This window comes from Salmo salar, chromosome ssa03 (assembly GCF_905237065.1).
Source record: "Salmo salar chromosome ssa03, Ssal_v3.1, whole genome shotgun sequence".
Taxonomy (NCBI): Eukaryota; Metazoa; Chordata; class Actinopteri; order Salmoniformes; family Salmonidae; genus Salmo; species Salmo salar.
In genome coordinates, this window is record NC_059444.1 from 36520963 (window position 1) to 36534742 (window position 13780).

The following is a 13780-nucleotide window of genomic DNA, read 5'->3' on the forward strand; positions in this document are numbered from 1 at the left end:
ACCATGGGGCACTCTATTTACAAAGGTTACATCAACAAACAATGCCATAGAGGCTGTTTGCCATATGCCCGGTACAGTTGAAACTGGGATTCATCTGTGAAGAGCACACTTCTCCAGCATGCCAGTGGCAATCAAAGGTGAGCATTTGCCCACTAAAGTCAGTTACGATGCCGAAATGCAGTCAGGTCAAGACCCTGTAGATGAGCTTCCCTGAGACAGTTTCTGACAGTTTGTGCAGAAATTCTTTGGTTGTGCAAACCCACAGTTTCATTAGCTGTCTGGGTGGCTGGTCTCAGACAATCCCACATGTGAAGAAGCCGGGTGTGGAGATCTTGGGCTGGCGTGCTTACACGTGGTCTGCCAAGTTCTCTAAAATGACATTGGATGCGGCTTATGTTTGAGAAATTAACATTCAATTATCTGGCAACAGCTCTGGTGGACATTTCCTCAAACAAAGTACTGAGTAAAGGGTCTGAATACTTATGTAAATGTGATATTTCAGTTTATTATTTGTAATAAATTTGCAAACATTTCTAAAAAACAGTTTTCGCTTAGTCATTATGAGGTATGTGTGTAGATTGATGAGGAAGAAAATGTATTTAATCCATTTTAGAATAAGGCTGTAAATGTAACAAAATGCAGAAAAAGGGAAGGGGTCTGAATACTTTCCAAATGCACTGTATATATAGTACTAGTCAACAGTTTGCACACACTTACTCATTCAAGGGATTTTCTTTATTTTTACTATATTCTACATTGTAGACATCAAAACTATGAAATAACACCTGGAATCATGTACTGACCAAAAAAGGCTTAAACAAATCAAAATATATTTTATATTTCAGATTCTTCAAAGTAGCCACCCTTTGACTTGATGACAGCTTTGCACACTCTTGGCGTTCTCTCAACCAGCTTCATGAGGTAGTCCCCTGGAATGCATTTCAATTAACAGGTGTGCCTTGTTAAAAGTTAATTTGTGTAATTTCTTTCCTCCTGAATGCGTTTGAACCAATCAGTTGTGTTGTGACAAGGTAGGGGTAGTATACAGAAGATGATCCTATTTGGTAAAAGACCAAATCCATATTATGGCAAGAACAGCTCAAATAAACAAAGAGAAACGACAGCCTATCATTACTTTAAGACATGAAAGTCAGTCAATCTGGAAAATTTCGAGAACTTTTAAAGTTTCTTCAAGTGCATTCGCAAAAAACACCAAGCGCTATGATGAAACTGGCTCTCATGAGGACCGCCACAGGAAAGGAAGACCCAGAGTTACTTTTGCTGCAGAGGGTAAGTTCATTAGAGTTAACTGCACCTCAGATTGCAGCCAAAATAAATGCTTCACTGAGTTCAAGTAACAGACACATCTCAACATCAACTGTTCAGAGGAGGCTGCGTGAATTAGGCCTTCATGGTCTAAATGCTGCAAAGAAACCACTACTAAAGGACACTAATAATAAGAAGAGACTTGCTTGGGCCAAGAAACACGAGCAATGGACATTAGACCGGTGGAAAAATGTCCTTTGGTCTGATGAGTCCAAATTTGAGATTTTTGGTTCCAACCGCCTTGTCTTTGTGAGACGCAGAATAGGTGAATGGATGATCTCCACATGTGTTGTTCCCACCGTGAAGCATGGAGGAGGAGGAGGTGTGATGGTGTGGGGCTGCTTTGCTGGTGACACTGTCAGTGATTTATTTAGAATTCAAGGCACACTTAACCAGCATGGCTACCACAGCATTCTACAGCGATACACCATCCCATCTGGTTTGCGCTTAGTGGGACTATCATTTGTTTTTCCAACAGGACATTGACCCAAAACACACCTCCAGGATGAAGGAGAGTGATGGAGTGCTTCATCAGATAACCTGGCCTCCACAATCAACCGACCTCAACCCAAATGAGATGGTTTGGGATGAGTTGGACCGCAGAGTGAAGGAAAAGCAGCCAACAAGTGCTCAGCATATGTGGGAACTCCTTCAAGACTGTTGGAAAAGCATTCCAGGTGACTACCTCATGAAGCTGGTTGAGAAAATGCCAAGAGTGTGCAAAGCTGTTTTCAAGACAAAGGGTGGCTACTTTGAATTATCTCAAATATATTTGGATTTGTTTAACACTGTTTTGGTTAATACATTATTCCATATGTGTTATTTAATAATTTTGATGTATTTACTATTATTCTACGATGTAGAAAATAGTAAAAATAAAGAAAAAACATTGAATGAGTAGGTGCGTCCAAACTTTTGACTGGTACTGTAATTCATATGGGAACGGCTCAAGCTGCTTGCTATAGCTAACTAGTTAGTCTGTCAGGCATGAAAAGTTGTGTGTTTTGGTCAATTTGGGCAGCGCTCACTAAGCGTCAACCTCAGCTGTCACTTTCACTAGCTAGCAATACAGACAACCTGCTGACTAGCCACCGAAATGAAGGCTAGAGTAATTTGTGTTTATCTGTTGAGCTTAGGTTATGGTTTGTCATGTTTGCTAGGTGCATATATTCATAGGCTATACATTGCCTCATTTTCCTTTTATTTGACAACTTAGCTGTCGTGTTAGGGTAGTAGATGCCCACACAGTGGAGCTCATATGATGAGTTAGATATTTGTTTACACTACCGTTCAAAAGTTTGGGGTCACTAAAAAAGTTCCTTATTTTTTAAATGAAAGCACATTTTTTGTCCATTAAAATAACATCAAATTGATCAGAAATACAGTGAAGACATTGTTCATGTTGTAAATGACTATTGTAGCTGGAAACGGCTGATTCTTTATGGAATCTCTACATAGGCGTACAGAGGCCCACACCAACCATCATTCCTGTGTTCCAATGGCACGTTGTATTAGCTAATCCAAGTTTATAATTTTAAAAGGCTAATTGATCATTAGAAAACCCTTTTGCAATTATGTTAGCACAGCTGAAAACTGTTGTCCTGATTAAAGAAGCAATAAAACTAGCCTTCTTTAGACTAGTTGAATATCTGGAGCATCAGCACTTGTGGGTTCGATTACAGGCTCAAAATGGCTGGAAACAAAGACTTTCTTCTGAAACTCGTCAGTCTATTCTTGTTCTGAGAAATGAAGGCTATTCCATGCGAGAAATTGCCAAGAAACTGAAGATCTCGTACAATGCGGTGTACTACTCCTTTCACAGAACAGCGCAAACTGGCTCTAACCATTATAGAAAGAGGAGTGGGAGGCCCCAGTGAACAACTAAGCAAGAGGACAAGTACATTAGTGTCTAGTTTGAGAAACAGACACCTCACAAGTCCTCAACTGGCAGCTTCATTAAATAGTACCCGCAAAATACCAGTCTCAACGTCAACAGTGAAGAGGCGACTCCGGGATGCTGGCCTTCTAGGCAGAGTTCCTCTGTCCAGTGTCTGTGTTATTTTGCCCATCTTAATCTTTTCTTTTTATTGGACAGTCTGAGATATGGCTTTTTCTTTACAACTCTGCCTAAAAGGCCATCACCCCGGAGTCACCTCTTCACTGTTGACATTGAGTCCCTCTTTTTAACGCATTGCATCGATATATTTTATTAAACTAAATCACCAGTGCTGTGGCAAATGCCTCCTCACCACACGTTTCTGGCGGCCCAGTATGGTGGCAAATCAGATTCAAAAGTCGAACATGCACGAGAATGGTGCGTGTGAGCATGATGAAACATTGCACGAGCAAACTGAGTCGAGAGAGAAAAAATGTGGTCGAGCGAGTAGAGGACGGGTCCCGCGAGTCAGTGTTGTCAACTTGGCGACTTTGTCGCTATATTTAGCGAGTATTCAGACCTCTCTAGCGACACATTTTCCAAAAAATCGACTAGCGACAAATCTAGCAACTTTTTCTGGTGTTATTGAAAAAATGTGGTCGAGCGAGTAGAGGACGGGTCCCGCGAGTCAGTGTTGTCAACTTGGCGACTTTGTCGCTATATTTAGCGAGTATTCAGACCCCTCTAGCGACACATTTTCCAAAAAATCGACTAGCGACAAATCTAGCAACTTTTTCTGGTGTTATTGGAGACTGACGTGAAAGCACGTATCGTTCCTACTCTTCTCAACGAGCATCGGGTGCTGCCGTGGGCCCCACTGCCATCCCAAAGCACTCACAGGCGGCCCAGTCCTCACGCAACAGTCCCTCCCAGCTGCAGTCAGAGCAGGAGATGTTCACCCCTCTGCGTCTAGACTGCAAATGAATCGCGCATGCGGGAAGCCGCCGCTGGTTGATCCCGCCCTGGCTTACATTCAGGGAGGGATGTAAATGTAAAATGTTCTTTGTCTAAAATAAATCACCGCACAAAAATAAATCACTGCATTTGACTCACACAGCCTCAGTCACTTACTCACCTTGTTCACTGTGTGTGTGCCTCTCTGTGACATAAGCTAAACATCTTGCTGGGGGGGCTGGCTTAAAGGCGGGTGTGTGTCTAGAAATCTTAGATTGGTCACTTTCAGTGGAGTGATGGACGAACATACAAATTCCTGCCATTGGCCAGTCCAGTGTTGTGTTTGGCTATTACGGGCCTTCTGTTTGCGATGCACTGCAGAGCCGTCCATTTCGCTAGCTAGCTGGTTTGAGCAGTAAGCACCAAACAACTTGGGAAACCCATCAGCTTTATAACCAAATTAATTGGGAAATAAATTCTAATAAGTATACTATACCTTGAGTTGAGTGGAATCTACTCGCTGAGGGAGAGATGAAATTTACACAATAGTTCAGGGGTGCAACTTTGGTTTTAGAAGTGGGGGGGACATAATTGTTTTTTTGTATATATTTTTCTTATCTGGTCAGATAAACACTCCAAACAGCCTACCCGACCACTCGGAGGCATCAGCATGGTCCTAAAACACATCGTTGCCTCTTTTTGTATCACATTCTTATTATAAAACTGGGGGGGACAAAAATACAATTTCAGAATGTGGGGGGACATGTCCCCCTCCATCCCCAGTGAAAGTTGCTCCCCTGCAATATTTACCCAGAGGAAAATGGGGGAGGGTCATACTTGTTCAATTTCAGTCAGGGGGAGGGTTTAGTATTTTGCAGCATATTTGACTTGAATAAATACTTGCCATAGGCCTACTTGCGCACTGTACTGAACTATGCATGCCACAGTAAGGGATGGATATTCCAACCCTGAGCCTTGGCCTGCTCTGCTCTTGCAGTTCAAAAACATTGTGCGCTGCCTAACCAATGGCTGTGCTGTGTAGGCCTACGGTGGCAGTTCAAGAGGAGTCAAAGGCTTCTTCCAAAAATGGTTTTTGATTAGGCCTAGTCCAAAACATTTATGCAGACTAGCCTATGACCTATGTTTCTTGCTCATGATGTAGGCCTATTTATCAGATTTATTGACTTCACAATAAGCCAGATTCAAGTAACTTACAATGTGGTGCTGAAACTTGAAGCAGCAGCCGCTGCACAATCGGAAATGGACAACTCATGGTGCTGAAAGTATGCAAATTCTCGTAGGCATAATTAATTTAAACCCTCTTATTTTAGACTTACTAACAACAAGAGGGCTTTGTGTTGGAGCCTATTTCTTCCTATTTAAGAAATAAGAGGTAGACCTACCTATTTGACAGATAGAATTTGGCTATAGGCTGCTATAGCCATATATTTGATATAGCAGCCTGCATTCCTCCACCCACCATGCACTCCACCCACCATAAAATAGACTATCTCCGTGTCAGTGAAGGGCTGTTACGTTAAAACCAAGACTCGAATTGAGAGGGTATGCCATAGGCCTACTTTAGAAAATGGCAAAAAAGCACAGACCTACCCTTTGTTAGCTTACAATAAAACTGATCCAATTATATAACAGCGCTTTGGTCTACAATGCTTTATGTTAGAAACAAGCTGTAAAATACCTAGGAAAGACGTGACTCCGATGCATATGAGGATATCATTGTTAGTTTTTTTTACATTCAGAGGCTGAGCTACAACTTTCTACAGCTGAGTGGACAAAACATTGACTTGCTTGGGAATAATCTAATTCTGTCACTATCAATTGATTAAGATATTCACTTTCTGTACAATAGAAGATGTTTAAACCCAGACAGCTTTTAGGAAAATAATTGTGACCTCTCGTTGGGTTAAGCCACAGAAGTAGCCAGCAGAACTTCTTCAGGATCGGTGTCCCGTCTGCGGGACGGTTGAGCTAACGTAGGCTAATGTGATTAGCATGAGGTTGTAAGACAGAAAAACAATTCACAGGACATAGTCTTATCTGATATGGGCAGAAAGCTTAAATTCTTGTTAATCTAACTGCACTGTCCAATTTACAGTAGCTATTAGAGTGAAAGAATACCATGCTATTGTTTGAGGAGAGTGCACAATTATGAACTTGAAAATGTATGAATAAACCAATTAGGCACATTTGGTCTTGATACAACATTTTGAATAGATATGCAAGATTTCACTGGATCACTCTAAAACGTTGCACATAGTGCTGCCATCTAGTGGCCAAAGTCTAAATTGCGCCTGTGCTAGAATAATTCATTTCAAAGATGATGGTACAATTTTTTTTTTTAAACAGTTGTTTTTTTCTTTATATTATCTTTTACCACATCCAATATGTTATATTCTCCTACATTCCTTTCACATTTACACAAACTTCAAAGTGTTTCCTTTCAAATGGTATCAATAATATGCATATCCTTGCTTCAGGGCCTGAGCTACAGGCAGTTACATTTGGGTATGTCAATTTAGGCGAAAATTGAAAAAAAGGGGCGGATCCTTTCAAGCTTACATTTTTTTGCATCGGTAGGCTTACTCTGTCGGGGCTGGAAAGGTAGGCCTAACTTTTGACACTACCATGCTCAGATTCCTAATGATATTTCAAACAGGGACAGTTTCGTTGTTAACAAGACACACTGATTTGGCGTTGGAGAAAAATGATAAGATGAACACAGACCTATCTCTGTCCATTCTTAGCCTGTAATTTCTGTAATTTTTATGGTATAAAAAAAATATTCTGATATGTACAGTACAATCAAATGCAATTGCATGAAATGTTTCTAAAAGGCTATTTTTTTCTCAGACCTGCAAATACAATGATAGATTCATGAAATGCTTTTAATATAAAGGAGATCTTTCCACCCCTACTCTTGTCCACAGCGGTATGGGAACCCACAACCTTCTGGCCTGCAGCTCTGTGCGCTATCAAAATTCATGCTTTGCCATGCAATGCTCACAGGACAAAATAACAGTTTCTAAAACTGCATTTCTAAGGCTCTGGTCTGTCCAAGAAGTGAGGGTAAATGGTAGAAATGTTCTCTGCTATCCACTTTATGTTTTAATTATTATTTTGGGTATAGGGGAGGGTCACTTGTTTTTTTTTCAAGCATTCAGGGACGGTTTAGGGAAAATATATTTGCTGAAGGGAGGGCCATCCATTTTCATTTCAGAGGTCAGATTTTCTCCATGTAACCCTTATTATAAATAACATTCACTCCCTCAGGTTAGGCAGGGCTCTGGTTCTTGTTGTACTATATCCTGTAAAAATGTTCTTATTACTGTTATTAGTACTGTTATTTCAGTGAATTCAGAAAAAAAGTGGGACACATTTTGCAGTTCTGTCTTCTGTAACCTCTTTAGACATCTATCCCACACATTAGCCCAACACATGTCTGAAATCCTCAGATGTTTCCTAATCACACAAAATGTAATTGTCATTGCAGTAAAATTAAGACTATAATAATGGTGTCCAAGTTTATCTAATAATAATAATAATAATAATAATAATACATGGGACTTATATAGTGCTTTTCAAGGACCCAAAGTCTTTTTACAATTAAAGAAATGAAAAAGAAAAACAACAAAACAGGACTCAAAACAAAACACCAGACTTGACGAGACATTAATAAAAACAGGGGTGGGCGCAACGAAGGGAAAGAGTGTGATGTATCAGTGTATGGGGAGGTGAGGGTTGGGATTTGGATACGAACCCGGGCTAGTGTAGGGAGTAGGGTAAGTGTTAGGTGCTGCTCAGTATGGTGCAGAGAGGAGTGTCTTAGTAGTGTATTTCTTTGCTTGCTTGTGTGTGTCAAATCAAATCAAATTTTATTGGTCACATACACATGGTTAGCAGATGTTAATGCGAGTGTAGCGAAATGCTTGTGCTTCTAGTTCCGACAGTGCAGTAATATCTAACAAGTAATCGAACAAATTCACAACAACTAGCTAATACACACAAATGTAAAGGGATGAATAAGAATATGTACATATACATATATGGATGAGCGATGGCCATGCGGCATAGGCAAGATGCAGTATAGAATACAGTATATACATATAAGATGAGTAATGTAGGATATGTAGACATTAATAAAGTGATGTTATTTAAAGTGACTGGTGATATCTTTATTAAATCCATGTATTACATTTATTAAATTGTCAAGAGATTTGAGTCTGTATGTTGGCAGCAGCCTCTCTCTGTTAGTGATGGCTGTTTAACAGTCTGAGGGCCTTGAGATAGAAGATGTTTTTCAGTCTCTCTGTCCCAGCTTTGATGCACCTGTACTGACCTCACCTTCTGGATGGTAGCGGGGTGAACAGGCAGTAGCTCAGGTGGTTGTTGTCCTTGATGATCTTTTTGGCCTTTCTGTGACATCGGGTGCTGTAGGTGTCCTGGAGGGCGGGTAGTTTGCCCCCGGTGATGCGTTGTGCAGACCGCACGACCCTCTGGAGAGCCTTGTGGTTGTGGGCAGAACAGTTGCCGTACCAGGCGGTGATACAGCGCGACAGGATGCTCTCAATTGTGCATCTGTAAAAGTTTGGGAGTGTTTTAGGTGACAAGACAAATTTCTTCAGCCTCCTTAGGTTGACGAGGCGCTGTTTCGCCTTCTTCACCACACTGTCTGTGTGGGTGGACCATTTCAGTTTGTCCGTGATGTGTACGCCGAGGAATTTGAAACTTTCTACCTTCTCTACTACTGTCCCGTTGATGTGAATGGGGGGATGCTCCCTCTGCTGTTTCCTGAAGTCCATGATCATCTCCTTTGTTTTGTTGACGTTGAGTGACAGGTTATTTTCCTGACACCACACTCCGAGGGCCCTCACCTTCTCCCTGTAGGCCGTCTCGTCGTTGTTGGTAATCAAGCCTACCACTCTCGTGTCGTCTACAAACTTGATGATTGAGTTGGAGGTGTGCATGGCCACGCTGTCATGGGTGAACAGGTAGTACCGGAAAGGGCTGAGAAAGCACTCTTGTGGGGCCCCAGTGTTGAGGATCAGTGGGGTGGAGATGTTTCCTACCCTCACCACCTGGGGGCGGCCTGTCAGAAAGTCCAGGACCCAGTTGCACATGGCGGGGTTGAAACCCAGGGTCTCGAGTTTGGAGGGTGCTATGGTGTTAAATGCTGAGCTGTAGTCAATGAACAGCATTCTTGCATAGGTATTCATCTTGTCCAGATGGTATAGGGCAGTGTGCAGTTTGATAGCGATTGCTTCATCTGTGGACCTATTGAGGCGGTAAGCAAATTGGAGTGGTTCTAGGGTATCAGGTAGGTTGGAGGTGATATGATCCTTAACTAGTCTCTCAAAGCACTTCATGATGACAGAAGTGAATGCTACGGGGTGATAGTCATTTAGTTCAGATACCTTAGCTTTCTTGGGAACAGGAACAATGGTGGCCATCTTGAAGCATGTGGGCACAGCAGACTGGGATAGGGATTGATTGAATATGTCCATAAACATACCAGCCAGCTGGTCTGCGCATGCTCTGAGGACGCGGCTAGGGATGCCGTCTGGGCCGGCAGCCTTGCGAGGGTTAACACGTTTAAATGTTTTACTAACGTTGGCCACGGTGAAGGAGAGGAAACAGGCTTTGGTAGCGGGCCGTGTCAGTGGCACTGTATTGTCCTCAAAGCGAACAAAGAAGTTGTTTAATTTGTCTGGGAGCAAGACGTTGATGGTTGATGTCCTCGACAGGGCTGGTTTTCTTTTTGTAATCCGTGTGTGTGTGTCTGTGTGTGTGTGTGTGGGGGGGGGCTTAAGAGTAGGCCGTGTCAAAGAGGTGGGGTTTTAGGAGGGACTGAAAGATAGTGATGCTCAGAGTCACGGATGGCTGGAGGGAGTTCCAGAGCCTAGGAGCAACCCTGGAGAAGGCCCTGTCGGCAAAGCTCTGGAGCTTCGACCTGGGGATGAATAAGGTGGCCTGCTGTGGCGGAATGGAGTGTGGGTTGGTGGGGGAGAAGGTCTGAGAGGTGGGGGGGAGGTGGTGAAGGGCTTTGTAGGTCAGGAGGATCTTGTAATCAATGTGTTGGGAGACGAACGAAGGACAGGGGTGATGTGCTGCCAGGACTTGGTGTGGGTGAAGAGTCGGGCTGCAGAGTTTTGAACCATTTGGAGCTTATGGAGGAAGCTTGAGTTGATGTCGGAGAGTACTGAGTTACAGTAGTCAAGACGGGAGGAGATGAATGCATGAGGGTTTAAGCAGCAGGATGGAAGAGGGAGGACCTGACTTTGGCAATGTTGCGGAGGTGGAAGAATGAGGATTTGACAATGTGTCTTATGTGGTGGTCAAATGAGAGGGTGGAGTCCAGGATGATGCCAAGGTTACATGCATGGAGGGAGAGACAATGGATTTGTCCCAGTCTACCAACGCAGGAGTGGCTTTGGGACAAGTCTCTGAATGTCCTTAAGTGGCCCAGCCAGATTTGAACCAGATCGAGCATCTCAAATCTCAAATACAGGTGTGCCAAGCTTGTAGCGTCATATCCAAGAGGATTTGAGGCTGTATCACTGCCAAAGGTGCTTCAACAAAGTACTGAGTAAAGGGTCTGAATACTTATGTAAATGTGATATTTCAGTTTTTTATATTTAATAAATGTTCAAACATTTCTTAACTTGGTTTTACTTTGTCATTATGGGGTATTGTGTAGATTGAGCAGGGGAAAAAACTATTTCAGCCATTTTAGAGTAAGTCTAACATAACAAAATGTGGAGAAAGTCAAGGGGTCTGAATACTTTCTGAATGCACGGTGTCTGTTTGAAGTGTATGCAAATAGATTGTACAAGTGGTTAGGAATGGTTTTTAAAAAGACTAGAAGAGAAGTAGTACATTTCTCCTAAACCTTCAACCATGAAAGACTATCATGCATTTGTTGATGTTAGTTCTGTTTGTGCAGTTAAGGGCAAGGTGAGCTGCTTTGCTTTGAGCCAGCTGCAGCTTTGCTAGGTTTTTCTTTGCTGCACCTGACCATGTTACCGGACAGTAATCAATACTCGACAAGATCAAAGCTTGAACAACTAGTACATTTGATCTTTGTGTCAAAAACGCAGAATATCTTCTCAACAACTTAGTCAATATTGACCACCACGATGCTGTCCATCCAAAGTGGTTTTAGATGTATTTAAGACCAGTTTATTGTTAATTACCCATTCTGACACTGACTGTAACTCCTTGCGAAGAGTCTGTGAGCTCACTGGCTGTAGGTACTGATGTGTAGTGTGTGCAATCAGCAGCATACATAGTCATTTTAGGTTCTCGTAAGACAAGTGGCAAATCATTTGTAAAAATAGAGTAGCTGCACTGAGGGATACCGCACTGTACATATCTGATGTTAGAGAAGCTTCCATTGAAGAATACTCTTGAGTTCTATTGGTTAAGTAACACCACAACCATGTGAGGTGATGTAATGCCAATTCAAGTGAGTTTTTCAATGACAAATGATGATCAATAACGTCAAAGGCTACACTGAAATCTAACAATACAGCTCCAACTATCATCGTATTATTCATTTATTTTAGCCAATCATCAGTCATCTGATTCAGTGCAGTATAAGTTGAGTGCCTTTCCCTATATAGATTCTGAAAGTCAGTAGTTAACTTGTTTAAAAAAAAATAGCATTGTATTTGTTCAAACACAATTCTCTCAACAGTTTACTAAGAACAGGCAGCAAACAGGCGGCTGTTAAAGCCAGCAAAGGGTACTTTACTATTTTTAGGTAGTGGAATTAGTTCAGCTTCCTTCCACACCTGTGGACACACACTCCTTTAGGCATTGGTTAAAGACACGGCAAATAGGAGTGGCAATACAGTCTGCTACCATTCTCAATTGTTTCCTGTCTAGGGTGTATATACCTGGTGGCTTATCATTATTGATGGATAACAACTGTTTTTCCACCTCTTCCACACAATCTTGACCAAATTCAAAACGGCAATCCTTCTCTTTCATTATTAGATCTTCAATACACAAATATGATGGTTCACTGTTCAATGTTGTCATTTTACTTCTCAGTTTGTCTTCTTTACCGGTGAAATAGTCATTGAAATGGTTGGCCCTATCAAAAGGTTTTGTTAAAAATGTTCAATGAACGATGGAGATGAATTGGGTTTTCTACCCATAATATCATTTAAGATATTCTAGTCTTTCCCCATGTTTTTTATGCCATTTATCTTGTTTTGGTAATATCATTTATTCTCTTTTTGTTAAGTTTAGTCACAAAATGTCTCAATTTACAATGTGTCAACCAATCAGCTGAGCAACCTGACTTGTTGGCCACCTCCTTTGCGTCACTTCTTTGAACCACACACATTTTCAATTCATCATCAATCCAGGGGAGAGCTAACAGTTCTCACAGTTAGTTTCTTAACAGGTGCATGTTTGTCAACAATTGGCTAGAATAATTGTACAAACACTCCCAAGTGCTGCAACTGGATTCCCCTCCTTATACACATCAGACCAACATAAATGTTTTTACATCTTCAACAAAAGAGTCCTGAGAAAATATTTTGTATGATCTCTTACAGATAACTTTAGGCCCTGCCTTTGGAACTTTGGCTTTCCTTGTTATTGCCACAATTTTAGGGTCACTGCTACAGCCAATGGGAGCTGATATTGCTTCGGAGCAAAGCTCTGCATCATCGGTGAAGATACGATCAATACAAGTGGATGCGTCACAGATCCGACACTATGGTATAAACTCTAGTTGGTTGAGTGATAACCTGGGTTATGTTACAGGTATTAGTCACATTAAGAAGCTTCCTCTTGAGAGGACATCTAGATGATAACCAGTCAATGTTTAGGTCACCAAGAAAATACATTTCTCTTGGTGACCTATAGCAGCACCCTAAAATAAGAGGCATGAGGCAGGTGAACCTGCAACCACTGACTGCTGATGTAAAAAGGGCTTTATAAAATACATTTGATTGTTGAATTCTTGTCTTTATTCATGTCTTTATCTTGCCGATAAAAAAAAGAGAGCAAGTGGTTTTCAATAGTGTGTGTGGAGTTGTATGCTTGAGCTATTATGTGGGTAGTCTCTAGCCTAGTAGCTAGATCATTTTGTGCATTAGCAAACTCCTCGTCCGCTCAATAAATAACAGAAGATGGCTATAGGACACACAGACCACCTGGGATATACATTTTTGTTCTGGCCCCAGACCTCAGAAAAGTTTATACAAAAGCCACTGTAGAACCATGTGAAATGTAATGATTTGTTGGTGAATCTCTCTTGTTTTTAAATTAGTTGTAATAATGTTTTGCATCTCTGGTGACTTCTATTCTAGTACATTTTAGACAAAACTTTTGACCAATGTGTGGGTCAAATGAGAACTTCTGTGTTGACCTTGCTTTAAAAGAGTAAGCTCAACCTGGGGGGTATTCCAGAAAGATGGTTTAACAAATTCAGGATTCCCTGAACATATCCGGCTTTTCTTAACCAGATAAGGGAGTCCAGAATTTCTTGGTTCCAGAACGTCTGCTTCTCGTTTAAGTAATTAGGCTAAGCAAATCTCAGATTGCATGCAACATTCAAAAAGGTAGATGATAGACATGGAGTCAAAAGGC